A 17685-nucleotide genomic window follows, 5' to 3' on the forward strand; every position below is an offset into this window, starting at 1 on the left:
TGTGACTTGGGCCTCTTTAAATATCAGTTTACTCATCTGGAATATGGGCCAATAATACCAATTTTGTATGAAGCCTTTTTGTAACAAGTAATACAGATATGTGCTAGCCTGGGACTAGAAAATAGAAATACTCAATAAACTATTTATTGAATGAATGAGGTACTAACATTTTAAAATACAATTAATTCCACTTCTTTGGTATGAAAATTTTCAAATTTTAATGAAATTGAAAGTACTCAAAAATTGATTTTATCTATGTATTCAAAACCAATTAAAGTTATGATAAATTATTGATTATTTTAAAATAGAAAAGTTAAAATTTCAGGATGATGTCAACTCTTCTTTTTCTTTTCTTTTTTTTTCCAAACACCTTTTTACCAAATGCCAAGATTTTGCTGAAAAAAATCTGAAGAAGGGAGCTGGTTAAATAAGCAAAACATATTTCAGTTAAAAGATCAATGCAACTATAAGAAAATAAGATTTTAAATGAATAGAAATAATTACTTATTTTTTAGTAAACTATTTTCATGTATAAAAACATTTTTTAACATTATTTAGGGACACATAGTTAAATTAATGAACATAAATACACGTAAATATAAAGTTCTTATTAAAAACAGCTGGTAAAATATCTAAATACTTAACAAATGCAAGAATTAAATATTTATTAAACACAGGGTTCCAGTGACATGTGGAGAAGTCGAGCCAATTAGATTCCATAACCTGATTGTTCAGAACAGAGGCCCAATTTCTCATCTGCACCAGATTTGCCCTTTGATTAACTGCTGACTGTTGCATTTCCCCCTAGCTGCCCATCAGTGCTCCAGAGTTTCAAAGACCAGGGTAGATGGCATGCTTTGCTCATAGGCTGCGCAACTCTGGCCACCCCAGAGAGCTCTTCCTGAGTCTCTAACTGATGTTTAAAATGGGAATAAAACATTAACAGATGCTGTGTCTTAACTTTGCCTGCTGTCTTACTGTCTTCCCTGGTGGGTCTCTCTTGGCCAATGATCATCTGACTCTAACTTTGGAAAGCTGCCTAGTACAGTAAAGGGAGGAGAGGCAGAGGAGAAGGGAGGGAAAAGGAGGGGAGGGAAGAAGGAGAGGGGGGAAGGGAGGAGAGGAGAGGAGAGAAAAGGGGAGGGAGATGGAGACTGAGAGGGAGAGGAAAAAATAAAAAAAAACTATCTTGTGTTGTGCTGGGATTTACGATACCTGGAATGTAGTTCAGCTGCAGCCATTCACTTGCTATGGGAACTTGGGAAAGATACTCTGCCTTTCTGTGCCTCAGTTTCATCATCTATAAAGTGAAGCAATAAGATTAAATGGCCTAAAATCCCTTCTAGAGCTAACAGTAGTATTCCATGCCTAAATTTCAGTCATTCATTGCAATCTATCCTACACAACTATACTCTTACCAAAACACTAAAATCTCTATGAATAAGACTAACCTGGGCACTTGGATAGATAAGTTTTATTATTCCATCAATAAAAGGGAGGAGGATACTAGTAACATGTTAACTACTGGTCATACACTATCATGTAGTCCTTGTTTTACATGATGACAAGCTGTAAGGTAGACTTTCCCCATTTTAGAGAAGAGTAAAATTAAGTTTAGAGGTAAATAGCTTGACTAAGGCCAGGATATTAATTAACTAAGTCAGGCCTTGATTTTTGTATGTATTTATTTATTTTTTTTCCTTTAGTAAATATTATTGATCACCATGCCAGGCACTGGATTAAGTGTAGGAATAGAGCAGGGAACAAAGTGTCTCCAAAGATCATATTTCTTTTTCTATTACACTGAAGGCATATTTTTGCCAGAATATCTTGAGAATGCCAAGGAGAACAATAATTAAAATTTTCCAAAATCATGAAATATTTGAGAAAAGAAACCCCCAAGTCATTTTAGAGTAGTTTCCTGACATTTAGGCTCTAACTCTTTTCATTTTACATTGAAAACATGAATTTTATAATGAATAATAGATTTTATTAATCTCATGTCTACAGATATAAAACATACATCTATTTCTTCTTTGTTTTTACCCCTATGGAATGACACTGATATCTCACCATATCATTAAAAATTGTGGCATAGAAACAACATTTTTAGCAAATTCTCTAATATAAAAGACAAATATAAGTACTTTAGGAACATAATATTAAAATATTAATTAGATAACTAAAATGAATAATTAGAGAATATTAAGATAACAGACATACCCTATTATTGAGTGCATTCGTTGTATTAGACATTGAGCTAGGTACTATGGAGGATAAAAAACAAAGAATCAGGGTCATACCAAAGTGAATGAAAGACTAAGCAGGTTCTGTTAATTTCTTTCAGGTATGTTGCTGCAACAACAACTGCTGCTGCTACTAATACTGTTAAAAATAATAATTCACATTTACTGTATTCTTAACTATTTGCCAGACACTGTTAAGTGTTACAGTGTTAATTTTCTCAATGTCCCGATAGCACAGGGATTTTCATCATTTCCGTTTTACAGATAAGGAACTGAGAATTAAAACTACTAAGTAACTTGCATAAAGACACACAGAGAAATAGTGGGATAGCTGATATTCAAAGGTAGATTCTTCTGAGTCCAAAGCAAATGCTCTTAACAGCTAATCTAATACTCATTTTAAGATTTTAAGGCTAAGTAATTAATATGTCTATGAAATTGTTAATACCATAACAATCAAGATATAAATTGATTTGGAACAAGGACAATGGGTGAAGTTTCAAATGTGTTCACTTTTAAATGACAGTAAGGCATGTGAAGATGTCCAATGGGACTTCAGCATGACTAGGGTTTAGACCTGCTCTTGCAAAAAAGTCAGGAAAGGATACAGCCTACACAGCAAGGCATGGAGGGCAGGATGCAGGAACTCTGAAGCTAATTATGGTATGAAAGATGGGAGCGTTTGACTTACCTAAGCATCTGTCAAAAAACAATCTGCACATTGAATAAAAGAAAGCAGAACGAGGAGTTTATTACAAGGCTTTCGACCTGCAAGTGGGGAAACTCAAGTCTACAGGAGTGATGAGTTCCAAGTTGCTCACAGACTAAAGCATTTTTAGGAGATAAATCTGGAAGTTTTTTTTGGCTTTTCAGCTGATTGGTTGCCTAGTGGTTTTCTTTCTTATTTAAATCAGGGTAGCTAAGTGGGGGGGGGGGGGGGGGGAGGAAGTCCAGAGATGGCTGATGAGCTTTGGCATTTGGGGAGCGGCTGATGTCCTCTGATGATTTTTGAGAAAAGCTGTGAATTTCTGTAAAATTAGGTTAAGTTTCCTATATGCACCTGCACTGATTGTATCCGTTTTGTTCGTGACATAAATGACTCCGTTTTAGTTTGATTCTACACACCTCTGGAGAGGCTTGGACTTCTTAGGCTTTAAGGAGACCTCTAGGTAGACTTCATGGTCCCATGCACCTAGAAGCATAGAGCAGGAGATCAATGTTTGTGCAAAGACTGAGGGACTAGGGTCTGGAGTGACATGGTGCATTTTAGAAAGTGGAGCCTTGGGCTCCTCCACTATTTAGGTGAAATGGAATCTGAGGGATTCTAGTAGTTTTTTTTTTTCTTCTTCTTTACACTTCTTTGACTATGACCCATGGTAAAAATACACCTTTATTACAACCTACTGCAAATATTCATATAGATGTACATGTTTAGCTGAAGTTAGTGTCTTACAGAAGGAATATAAGTCCTTACTGTAGACATTGCACTCTGACATTTTTCTAATACATAGTATTTCATTTTTACATTGCCATGAAATGCGATTAACTGCATTGATTATGCAACCAACTAATGGGATACAGCTTGTTGCTTAAAAAGTATTGGCCAAGAGTTTACTGGGAGAGGTAAATGCTAGTGACCTATGTGCCGTAGTGGAAGAGAAGGATTCAGGTAGCCTACAGGACATGCCATTTCATTATTAAAAATATGAAACTTGAAGATGAAAGTGAGTCATTAATGTAGTTTGGGGGTTCTGGGCACAGAGATGATAATTGAAATCTTGAAGTAGATAAATTATATTGAGGGAAAAGAAAAAAAGAGCAGAGAAAAGCATAAAATCAAAAGTTAAACTTTATAGAATACCACAATTATGCAGTGGAGTAAAGAAAAGGAATTAGAGAAAGAGCAAAAAAGCATTTTTATATGAGAATTTAATAAAGTATTATTTATGGCACTTATTTTGGAGTCAGGGATCATTGATCTACTTTATACTGAATTGTTGTAAAGATCAATATTATTGCCAGTGTATGCTGGTTTGTTGTGGACTGTAAAACAATTTATTCTTCTCAGTGGGGCTGTGAACCAGAGTCTCTGGTCTAAAGTATTTTACTCAAGTCCAGGAAATATGGCTTACTCTGCCATCTAGTGGTCTGTTTTATCATGCTATCAGCTGTGAGTTGACTAATACTGGGCTGGGAAAAAAACACGAAAAACAAATTTTATAATACTCAGACACAGTTTAACTATGGTATTTGCTATGTGAATATTTGAGGCCAGTCAATAGAGCTAAAAAGTGCCCTTCTATTAAAGTTGAAATTGGGCACTCTTTCAGAATATTTTTCCTCATAAAATTCTAGGAAACACCATAAATTAACTAGAAATAAACCTAAGATGACATGAAAAAGAAAATTATGAAGAAAATGATAAAACCCTTCCAAGGAACACAGATAATGAAAAGATGTACCATGCTTATTGAAGGAGATTAATTATTATAAATATGTAAAGTCTTCCCAAATTTAGCTATATCCAATAAAATCCCAGATTTTTGTTAGTTTGTATATTGGAATACTATAAAATGGAGCTAATATTTAAATAAAAGAGAAAATGTGAAACAATAACCAAAAAAATAAGGATAAGATAAAAGACTTGCTTAAGATGTTTTTAAAAAATATTAAAATAGGTTATTAAAATAAGTAAAATTATGCAAAAACAAACAAGTAAGCTAATTGAATAGCACACAGAGTCCAGAAACAGAGTTATGAAAAATATTGAAATTCAGCTGATGATTAAAGTGACATTTCAAATCAGTGGGGAAAAAGAGAGCAAGTCTTCAATAAATGGTGTTGCCAAAACGTGTTATACATTTAGAAAACAATAATTATTTTCAACTTCAAGCCATATACCAGTACAAATTCCTTATGACTTAGAGAGGAAAATGCAACTAAAAAAACTATGAAAGTGTTAAGGAGAAAATGCAGGACGATTTTTATAACCATATGGTGGGGGACGATCTAAGCAAAACACAGTTCCAGAGCCGTAAAGAAAAAATTTGACACACTTGACTACATAAAAATTTTCAGTTTCTCTGTGATGAAAGACAACATAAAGTTAAAAAGCAAATGACAGACTGGAACTCACATTCAGAATATGAAAGTGCTTCTACATCTACACATCTGTAAGAAAGCAAGTCAAGTGAAAATGGGAGCATGGTTTTGATTGGAATTCACTGAAGAAATGCACATGGCCAGTAAACTGATAAAAAGATGTTCAACCTGATCAGAAAAATGCAAATTAAAACTAAAACATTTTTATTTATTTTCAATGCCTGGTAATATAAAAATGTGTAATAATATGGGGAAATAGGCACTCTCAAACATGCTTGAAGAGTGATAAATTAGGGAAACTTTTGGAAGGCAGTTTGGCAGAATCCGTAAAATTTTGAAATTCACAAATTTTTGACATAACAATTCTACTTCTGGAATCAATTCTTAGGAAATATTCACATATGTGCACAAAGATGTTCACTGCTTTATTTTTTTAAATAATAGCGAAAAATGGGAAACACATTAAAGTGAAATAGCTTTTTTTTTTTCAATTAAAGTTTATTGGGGTGACAGTTGTTAGTAAAGTTACATATGTTTCAAATATACAGTTCTGTAATACGTCATCTATATACCCAAAATACCATACACTCCTGGCTTTCTCCCTTCCTCAAGGGCCACTCAGACTAGACCTCTTTTCTTGGTTCCTCCTCATCTCCCCTACCTCCTCATTGTTGCAGTTCCCCAGGGCTCAGTCCTAAGGTCTCTTCTCCATCTGCACTCACTTCCTTGGTGACTTTATCTGGCCGCTTGGTTCTCTGATTTGACATCCACTACTCTCCACTTGACAGCTTGCATTTCAAGAGCAGATTCCTCCTCTGAACTCCGGATTCATACAACTACCCGCCTGCTTGCATCTCCCTTTTTGTACCTAATATGCATCTCACACATAACTTGAAAAACAAACTCTTGATCTTCTCTTCCACACCTGTTCTCACCTCAGTCATCTAGATCTCAGTAAATAAAAACTTCATCTTTTCGGTAGCCCAGGCCCAAATCCTAGAAGCCACATTTGAAACCACTTTCTCTCATCTTCTATATCCAATTGGCAGCGATTTATACAGCCCTGTTACTGGCTGTACATTAAAGGTATACGAAGAAGCCACTCATCTCTCAGGTCCCCCATTCTCACTACTCTGGTCTGAGCCCCCATCATCTCTTACTGGAATGACTGAAACAGTCTCCTAAATGGCCACCAAACCCTCATCCCACTGTGGTCTGCTTTTAATAGAGCAGGTAGAGTGATTCTTTTAAGATGAAAGTCAGATCTAGCCTCTCTCTTGCTTAGAACTCACTATTGGTTTCTCATCTCACTCATAGTATAAACCAGCATGTTTACAATCACTTTTAAATCTTAACTCAATGAAATTTCCATTCCTTACATCTCTGCCCCCAAATCTCCCTCTCCTTGACCTTTCTCACTTCACTAACCTGTCTCTCCTGGCTCATTCTGCTCAAGACACTGTGCCCTCCTTTGAAATTTTCAACCCCCTGAGACTTAACCTTGACATCGGGCCCATACACTTACTGCTTCCTCTGCCTGTATTTTACCACTTGTTCCCTCACCTATTTCAAGCCTTTACTTAATTATTATCTTCTCACTAAGCCTTTCTTGACCAGCCTATTTAAAATTACACACGTCTTCATTACTATTTAATATAGTATATATTTGATTGACTGTTTTTCTTGTTTGATTCGTTCAATGATTTCGTTTATTATTATTCACTGATGTAACTCCAGCTCTTAAAATAGTTGTTTGGCACACAGTATGTGTTCAGTAAATATCTGCTGATTAAAGGAATGATGGAAGTCCGTTAACAGGAACGTATCTTAAGATAATGATCTTTAAAATTTTTGTTTCAGTATTCCTCAAAATAATTTTGAGAAACTATGACATCAACTTTATTTTAATCATAATGTTTTATCACAAAAATATATGTTTCTGATGCTTTTAGTATTGTGCACATGCTTTAAATATATCTTTATACAATTGAAGTGCTGTCAATGTAATCATTCAATTCGTGAAAATGTCTGCCATATAATCCAAATAGCAAAGACAGGTCTCATATTTGTGTCAAAAATATTTGACTTCATTTCTAATTCAAAAAGCAAATATCTGTTACAGGGACCGCCATCTCACTTTTGAAATTCAGTGCTAAGCTAGCCCAGTTGCCTGAATGAAATCCACGTTACCCCCTCAATGTGTTAAAGCTGTGCATTGCTCTTTTGGTCCCTTCCACCAGAAGCTCTCATTCTCTGATTGTTCTTTGATTTTTCACCACAAAATCTTTTATATTTTGAGGCAATTACATCATAGTAAATAATGGGGATTGGTGAAAGCTATACTTTTCTGAATGGTAATTGATTGTGAAAATGGAGGGAAAAAAGGAGACCAGTCATTCCACAGGAGCATTCTCAGGCAATTTTAGGTAAAAATACACTGGAAAGTTAAAGATCTGGAAAACAGTTAGTGCTTTCTTCATTCCCATATATTCCTGGAAAGTCTATGAGCAACCCTGGGTACTCAGGCACTCAGACCCCATTCAAAAGATAAATTATACTGTGGAATTCTATGCAATAATGAGAGAGAGAGAGAGAGAGAGAGAGAGAGAGAGAGAGAGAGACGCATGGATATGAAAAACAGAAATTTCCAAGAAATAATTTTAATTGAAAACAGAAAATTGCATAACAATGCTTCCCATTTATCTGTGAAATGAATCTTTAATTGATTATGCATGTCAATTCATAGAACAGACTGCAAGAATGCATACAAAGCCATTATGGTGGATGCCTCTGAAAGGGATGGAGGGATGGTACCTGGGGGACAGAAATAAAAGATTTTCATTTTGCTCAGTTAACTTTGTATACTTAATTTTTTAAAATTTCCTGTATTAGTTAAAAAATTAAGATTAATTAGAAATTAAGAAAAATACTAACAGACTCTGATGTAGTGCTGATATAATCTTCTTTTTTTTTTCTTAGAGCAGTTTGTAAATACTATTGTCTATGTAAGAAGCGTCCAAACCAGTAGAGAATTTTTATGAGTTTCTTTGAGCCAAACTGACCACAATTGCAGAGAAGCCAATAACTCAATGGATTAAGAAAATGCTCCGGAGAATGGCAGTTTTGCAGCTTATTTTCTACATTAGAATCAAAGGAGGAGACATAGGAGGGTTACATGAAATCCTTTGATGGTAGTTTAAGGGGAAGGGAGAAAGCAAAGTGGGGAAATCTCTGAGACACATACTTCTTTTACATTGGTGGGTACAGGATATCTAATAATTAACATTTACAGCACATAGAGATGGTATTCGGGGAACAAGATCACATTGAGGGGTTCTGTGGTTTCTTGCTATGGGGTGGTGGGTTATGTCCTGAGGGGTCTGGAAAAAAGGGGTTACTCTGACATTCCAAGTTATGTTTTCTAGATGCAAAACGACAATAGATAGGCTTACTTGAGGTCAAATTTGACCTTTGTCAAGAAAGCTGCAGGTCCAGGCTATGACTACCAACCATGACCAGCTTTTAGTTAAGACTTTTTATGTTCAGACCAACCTATGTGGTTAATTTCGGTGTCTCAGTTTGTAGGGCCCACCATGCTGGCCTTCCCTGAGCTTGCCAGGTTTACTATGTGGCCCCCTTTTCATCCACACTATAGAATATTACCAATAGCTTAACAAAAATATAAGTTAGTTACAAAAAACTCCTAGTTCCCTCTTCCCTTCTTTTACTGATATTTTTCTATCCCAGACCCTTGACAATCACTTTCAGCCTTTATCATGTCTTGTGTTCTGTTACAGCTCTTAATGCCTGTATCTGTTTTCCTTACTATGCTCCTTAAAGGACTATCCCATTTTCAACCTTACACAATGACTAGGATATAGTAGACTCTCGATAACATTTTGAATGAATTCATGAATGAATATAAATGCAAGTGGATAGTCTGCCCCCTTGTTCTCTCTCTCCTTTGTCTCATTGATTTAAAAGCAAAGTTTTGTTTTGTATCGCATGCCTAATGATCTCTACGATACTTTGGACAGTAAGTTCTAGACAGTTAACACATTTACAGGCATTATCTCATTTTTCTTCCCCATTTTGTGATGAAGAAACATGGGTAGAATATAAACTCAGCTCACACACAGAGAAGTAGAATCCCACAGACAGAAAACAACTCTCTAAACACATAGCCACAGACAGTGACCAGTAGGTTATAAGTGTTGATCTAGCAGCATAAAGACTCATGGATAACTTGAATACTGAACAAACAGCTCTTCTAAGAGCACATGTGATACTTGAGATTTAAAAGGTATTTGTTTCAAAAGTCTGAAATTTGGCATTCCTTCTTTAGTAACTTAGATACATATTTTTTAAATCATATTTTAGAAGGTTTCTTAAAGATCATTTAAAGCAGCCCATAGTTAATTCTTGAAATCTAAATCAATCAATCAATCAATCAATCTGAGAGAGGCATCAGAACAGACATTTATCAATGGGAAAAGGAGAATGGTTATTTTTATGACATGGACCTGTGTTTATATGTGCACATTTATCAAATAAAAGCAAAATGGAAACTGGCAAAAGCAGATAAATTTTTGTTTGTGTTTAAGTTCTGTAGTGCTTTTTTTTGGTACTGAATATTTTCAGAAATAGCAATAAAAACAATATCAATGAAGCAACATAACAAGTCAAGCAGGAAAATGGTGAGAGATTTCAATACCCTTCTTCATGCTTCCTCAGAGATATGGAACTTTTGTTGAATAGAAACACTACAGTTATTTCTGGGTTATAAAGACATGACTGCAAAGCTTTATGAGGTACAGGGTTAGGACAATATTCTAGATCCCTAATAAATACTGTATTTTCCATATTTATTTCAGGCCTATACAATCAGAAGTGTAATATTTCAGAGACAGAAGTGAATAGAAGGTGGACTATTAATTACACCCCTACAACAACAGGTGTGGTCCATTTACAACTATAGTCTTATAGTTTTTCTTAAAAAAAAGTAACTGCATTACTCAGTTGAAACATAATAATTAGTTCCAAATTTTCCAGGAATATATTTCCCTATACAAAGAGAAATGACCCAACAGAAGACACCAAAAAATTTAAAAACTTGATAAGTGATAACTAAATACTAGAAATTTAACTAACTGTTTTACACATCAACCAGATATTCAGACAAACATCTAAGTAAAATATTAAGATCAGATAAATATTCTCCCATTAATCAATCAGAGATAAAAATAGATTTAGGGAAATCCACTCATATTATGTAAATACCAAACTTAAATGGACTGAACTTCAAAAAAGAATGAGGAAGCACAAAACAAAACAAAACAAAAAAAAAAAATAAGAAACACTTCACAGTAATTATGAAAATATTCTTCAACATAAAGCAGTTATGAGGTGCTCATACTTCTCTGTAGAGATTGCTGATGTAACATACCCCAACAATACAACAACGATACAATACATTCACCTCAATTGGTGCTGAAAGAATATGTATTAAATATAATTTTCTTTTCTGATAAAATCTTTCAGAAAACTAGAAATCAGTATAAGTGATCAGTATAAGTGATCCTTTTCAAGTTCAAGACAGCAGATGGGAAATATGATAAATATTGCCCCTCTACACAAAACCTATTAAAAGATATATATGTATATATATATATATGAAATATATATGTATATATATGAAATATATATGAAATATATATTCATGAAATACATATATGAAATAAATAAATAACTGTATATATGAAAATTTTTGGCCACACTCAAAAACAAGTACAATAATTCTTTATGAACCAGAATTAGAGAGGCATTCCTAAAAAAGTAAAGTAAACTGAACAACACTACAGAGTCTGTTGTTTTAATATCATAAAGCGGGAAACTAAGGCTGTATTGTTTAGAAGCAAATTTTAAGGTTTCTCTGCTCATCAGTCAAGTCTACAGCTAACACATCTTCAAAGTTAGTATATGTACAATTGTGAAACCTTTTCATTAAGAAAAGTTCCCACGACAGAATGTGGAAAGAATTCCTCTGCGAACAATCAAGAATCACAAAACAGTTAGATGAACACCAATATCTTTACAGAAAGACAATAAACTCGACCACCAATAGGATTAATAACCAAGTAAATAGAGATAGTAAGACAGCCTAAAAACGATTTCAAAGTAATACACTTAATAATTTCAAAGAGCCAAAGGAAATAACTTCTTTCAAAAACTTGCTTCAAAAAAGCAAGAACCAAACTCTATGATAAAAAACAAGTGCTTATGAAAAAAAATTAAGAATTCTAGAAATAAAACATATAGTTTAATTTTTAAAAACTCACTAGAGGAACTAAAAAATGTGCTGAATACATTAAGCTGAGAAACTTCCCTGAACATGTCCCAAAATATTGAAAATATTAAAGAAAAATGTAAGACAAAAATAAGTCCAAAATCTTAATATTCAGCCAGAAATAAAAAATCCAGAAAGAAAGAATAGGGTGAATGAAGAGGAGTTAATATTTCAAGAAATATGGCCAAGAATTTTCTAAAAGTGAAGAAAACTATGACTCTGAGGATTAAAGAACCCTCTAATTGCCAAGAAAGTTTAAAAATAAAAACAAGAACAAACACCCATAACTAGAAACAACAAAATGAAACCTAAGAAAATAATGGAAATAAATTAATTCTAAGGAGAAACTTTATACAGAAAAGAAAAATAAACTACAAAGGAATGAGATCTAGAATAATATCAGTATACTGTATTCGAGAAGACAAAGTAGCAATATCTTTATATCATTAGGATAAAATAACTTTGAGTATAGAAATCTATACCCAGTTAACCTATTTAAGTTTGTAAACAATTCTAGACATACAAGGATTTATAAAATTTATGATCCACTGATCCTCTCTGAAAGAGCAAGTAATAGATATAGTCTACCCAAAAAAAATAATATTAAATACTAAGGTGTAAGAGGGAATTACAAAGAAATTGGTAAATGAGATTAGTAAATCTAAGCATTATTTGATTAAAAATTCGCTTTCAAAGACAAGGGAGCAGTAAACTTTTAGATAGTATCAGCATGGGGGTTGGATAAAGATACTGATAAGTAAGGTTTTGTTAAAATGACTTTAAGTGTGTATTGAATATTTAAGATTGGATACTAGAAAAAAGAAAACAGAATATTTATCTTTCAAAAAAATTTTTTAAAAAAGAAATACTACATTAACCTAATAAAAAGCTACAAAGAAAAAAAATATCAGCTAGGAGAGAAAACATGGTAATTCATAGTTTTGGGTTTCTTTTTTTCCAGATCCAAGTTTTAAATTTTGATGCAAATACTATATGCATCTATTTTTGTGCCTGTTTAGAAAGACTTTTCTACCCCAAACTATAATAAACTTTGTTATAATTTCTTCTAATAACTTTGATTTTTATTGTTGTTATTGCCATTTGGATATAAGTTCCATCTAAAATTTGTTTTGAATACTAAATTAAATATGAATCCATTTCTTTCCAAATAGATAATCAACTTTTGAATAGTCCACACTTTCTTCACTATTTAAAATGTTAACGCATGAGTTTTTTTCTTACCTCTATATTGTATTTCATTGACCTATTTGTTTTTTTCTTGTAAAAATATTACACTATTCTAATATAACTTTAGAATATATCTTAAAATTGTCTTTAATTATCTTTCAAAATTATTTCTGCCTTTACTCTTACAGGCTAGATGATGATGTGCTAAAATAAAAATAATAAATTAAATTAGCAAGTAAAAATGTCACAAAATTTGGACAGATAATTGAAATATTGGTATCAAAACTGTATAGATGGTATTAAGGAGAGAAACACAGCCTAAGAATGAGTATTTGCAACGCATATGACAGACGATATGTTAATGTAATCAACATAAAAAAAGCTTTTTTTATATCAATAAGGAATATCTAACTCTCCAAATTAATAAGCAAAAGGTACAAAATCACAAAAGAGAAATATGAATTATAAAGAAATTTCAGTCTTCTTAATAATTAAAACTGAAGAAAATAATCCTGTAAGTGTGATCAGAATTTAAACAATGGAGATTATCATGAATTATAAGACTAACAATTGGAAAACATTTAAATTCTTTAATGATATTGTGAAACATTGGTATAATACAACATTGCATCCTCAATAAAATAATAAATTTGAAGAACATTTAATGGCATAGTGAAATTATAATATCAAGGCAGTATTAAATGGAAAAGTTTCCATTTCTTTAGAGAACCCTGACTGGTACAGTCAATAATTAAATTGATATTTGACTCCAGGGAGTTTGAAGGACCAGTGAGAATAAACAATGAAGGAGGAAAATGCAAAACATGAGTTTATTATCAACTTGGTTAACCATGTAACTAAAAACTTGAAAGACAAAAATGAGAAAAGGCATGTATGCAATGATTTGGAGGAAGTACTCTAGGTAAATGATGATGCCTAGGGTTGGGAAAAGGTTTGACAAACTCAAAGGACAGAAATATGGCCATTGTGAAGAGCTCAGGAAACTTATGGTAGAGAAGTTGAGATGATTTTGGAGATGGGTAAGAATCATTTTCTGCAGAAGTTGTAGGCCACATTTCAAAAAGTCCAGATTTCATTCTGGCATCATTGGAAACCATTGAAAAGTTTTACGCAGGAGAATGACAACACTGATTTAATTTCAGAATGATAACTGATTTATTAAAAATAGTAATAATTGGAGATGGACAACCTGAAAGTTAGGAGACAGTTAGGAGAATATAACATTTGTCCACACATAAGATGGTGGTACTGTGGACTGAGATGATGGTAGTAGAAATAGAAGCAGATGGATTTGGAGATAAGAACTAATAGGACCTGATGACTAAAAAAGGAGAGCAAGAGGAAAAGAGGATCTGTAGGTTTTAGAACTGAGTGAGTAATGGAGTCTACGGTGATATAATTTATTATAAGAAAAATAGAGGGGGAACAGACTTATTTGGGATTTTACCATGCTATGATAGGCACTAAGTATTTTTACACATATAGTTGTTTAGTTAGTTAGTTAGTTAGTTAGTTAGTTAGTTAGTTAGTTAGTTAGCTAGTTGATTATACCACTCCTCATCCCAGTGAAAATTCGGGACAGCAGAGAAATAAGACTGTGTGGCTCTTGCCCATAAGGAGATAACAGTATAGATATAAATCAGATAATTATCTTACATAAATTTTAAAAGGATCATAAAGAGGTATAAGTAACATTTAATAGAAATGCAGAATTGAAAAATGTTACTTCCTGAGTCTGAAAATCAGGGAAATGTGATGGAAGGAATATACTTTATCGGAGCCTTGATGTGTCATCATAATATTCAGAGGCAGAAATAGAAGAAAAACATTTCAGGCATTCTCATGCAACTGTAAGGGGATTGATTCTTGAACTTCAAATTCTTCAATGTCATACCTCAACCCCCGTCACTAATTTGCATTTAAATTAGTATAATAGGTTCTATTTGTGTCTTGGTTTTGGTATTTATCCATTTGAAAGGATGGCATGTTTTAATTCTGCCCTATTTTAGGGATTAACTAATAAGAAATGGCTTCAGAAGATCATTATTCTATAAAATGCATTACTTTGTTGTAAATATTTATGATTATTGGTTATTTTCAGCACAGCTGAAAATGGACTCCAAAGAAATCATAATAAAATTGTATTTTAATAGGGACTGTAGAGTGCGTGGTCTTGTTAAATTGTTATTACTGTGGCTCAATAATACAAGATCCTTTAATGTAGCTCTTAAAAATAAAATATGTAAGTAGTGATTTAAAGATCTCTAATACTTACAAGCTAAGTACTTCATCTCTTTATTCAGGGCAGACTGGAACACATTTTCCTGGAAGAATATAACCCTCTCAGCCCTGCTCCAAGGCTTGAACTATCAAAAACCAAATGCCACTTAAAAGGCCTCAATGACAGAGAATCAGGAAGACAACCTTCTTGCCTATAGGTGGAGCCACATGAACACAATTTTTAAAAAATTAATTAATTAAACTTTAAATCTTCACTCAAGCAGATACCCGCCCCCAACAGAGAAGCCAACTTCTTTTTACTATTCCTTGGTTATTTCTCTCTCTTTCATTTTTTTCTTATCTTGTTTCTTTCTCCATGTTACTTGTGTCTTATTTGTCTCTTCTTTCTTCCTTCATAATTAAAAGGAAAATTTCAGAAATATATAAATTTTTATACCAAAATATTAAAGTCAGAATTTTATACTTGAAGGGGCCCCGTGATGTTCTAGTCTACTCCCTTCTGCTTGGGTTTTTGGGACCAAAATCTTAAGGATTTCAGGGTTCATCAGATATCTTGCCTTTGCAATTGACCTGGAATGTATCGGGAGCCTTGAGAAAGAACAGTTTTCTTTCCTTTTCTAAAAATACATAGTCTCTTTCCTGCCACCTCAACAGGGTGTCTTTTCTCTCTATTAGCAATACACTAAACAATAGCTTTACCACTCAACACCATTTCACCAGGCTTTCACCTTTCCCCAAAGGAAAAAAAAATGATTTGGGGCTGGAATAGTGATGGTAATTCAATTATTTGCTTAACGAATACTTCTTAAGCATCTTCAAGGTACTATCATTTTATGTTAGACATTTCTCTCCTTTTCTCTGCTAAATCAGTGGGGAGGAAGGAATAAAAGGTGACTATAGTAATAAGAGAGGAATAAAAAGAAATTCCCTCATTGAAAGCAAAAGGAAGGGTGTATGAGAAATGTCCTTTCTCATATAATTTGTCTAGACATCAAACTCCCAACATCACTTATGCGCTAACCTTGATTATCTGAAATTTCTCATTTTGGTTTCCTAGAGAAGTCATAGAATTCTCCAGATCTCCAAACGGGGGGAGAGGGGGGTTATCTGAATTCTCTTATCTTGAGGACTAGCGTTGCAAAAGACATTGCATTTGATTTTGTGACAAATTATTAAGGAAGTGGAAGACATCGTCTTTGTTCTTGAGGAACTTAAAACTAAAGAGAGGGTGGAACCAACGCTTTTGGAAAAACAAGGAACAACCGGCTATCATAGAAACATTGCACACATCCTTATAAAATTGTGACTACACAGAGACAGACACAATCTGTAGGATCCAGTTAAAATCCTTTATGGAAGAAATAGCCACTAGCAGTGTTTAGGAGAAAAGTGGTTGGATTCATTGTGTAGAAAAGTGGGCAGCTTGCCATGCAAAAGGGAGGAAATATGTGTACGTTGTACAGAAAAATCAACTGCTTCATTTACATAGAAAAGTCAATAATTATTCTGATCAGAATAGAGAATATGAGTTGGGGCAAAGCAAGATGTTTTGGACATAGTGGATGTAAGAGGAAGGAAAAATAACTATAGTTTTAGAGGGATTCCAGCAGCAGTTTGGAAACCTATAAAATAAAATCTTTCTTTTACATTTTACTAGGAACAAATTTTCAAACCTACATCAAAGTAGAGTGGTATCATGAACGTCTATCTGCCTATTATGTACCTGCTAAAAAAAAAAAATCAACATTTCCCCAAATATGTGAATGGGTGTTATTGCAACACAACATGTGAATTATTTTGTCTCTTGTGAGTGGTGATGTGTACTTGAATAGGTTATCAGAAAACAATCATGGAGTTTCAAGCCAGAAAATATTTAGATATTCAGAGTAAAAAAAAAAAAAATCCATTCTGTTTTTAAATCAGTTTCCCACACATTCGAAATAGGAACAAAATGGGCAGTGCCTCGGGAGTCAGGTTTTTTATATGAAGGTCTTGCCATGGGAGCTGCTACGGGGTAGAGATGCTTTTCACGTGGCCAGTGCTTCTTATTGAGCACAGACACAAATATTATTTAATTATGCCTAAAGAAGCCAAGTATTCTTGAAAAGTCGAGCCAACTATAACAGCCAGATAGTAACTAAATTTCAGACACTGGAAGTGGAAATAACATTTGATAAACATTTTGCCAAATGCTGTACTGGATATGTTACCCATTTTATCCCACTTAAATCTCACAGAAAAACACTCTTTGTTTTGTTTCCCTATTTTACATATAAAATACTTGGGCATAGATCTCTTAAGTCACTTATTCATGGCACACAGCCAGTAAATGGGAGACTTAGGATTTTACGTGAATATAGTCTGATTCCCATCGTGTTTATTCCCCACACAACCAAGAACCTGGAGAGGGAAAACCAGGTCTTCCTCAGCCTCATGCTTCTCAGGGACCCGAAGCCACAATGACCTCTAGGAGTTGTCAGATGGACCATGTTGAGCCAGTGAAAGGTGTCCTGATATTCTGAAGAACAGTATGCAGTCCAG

The 17685-nt window shown here is 33.6% G+C and overlaps 1 pseudogene; it reads right to left on the reverse strand.

The window, feature by feature from the left end:
• The window catches only part of LOC109453438 (small ribosomal subunit protein eS17 pseudogene), a 53153-nt pseudogene that overhangs the window by 1174 nt on the left and 34294 nt on the right, over positions 1-17685 (reverse strand).

This window comes from Rhinolophus sinicus, chromosome 17 (genome assembly GCF_057876585.1).
Source record: "Rhinolophus sinicus isolate RSI-liver-muscle chromosome 17, RSI-T2T, whole genome shotgun sequence".
Taxonomy (NCBI): domain Eukaryota; kingdom Metazoa; phylum Chordata; class Mammalia; order Chiroptera; family Rhinolophidae; genus Rhinolophus; species Rhinolophus sinicus.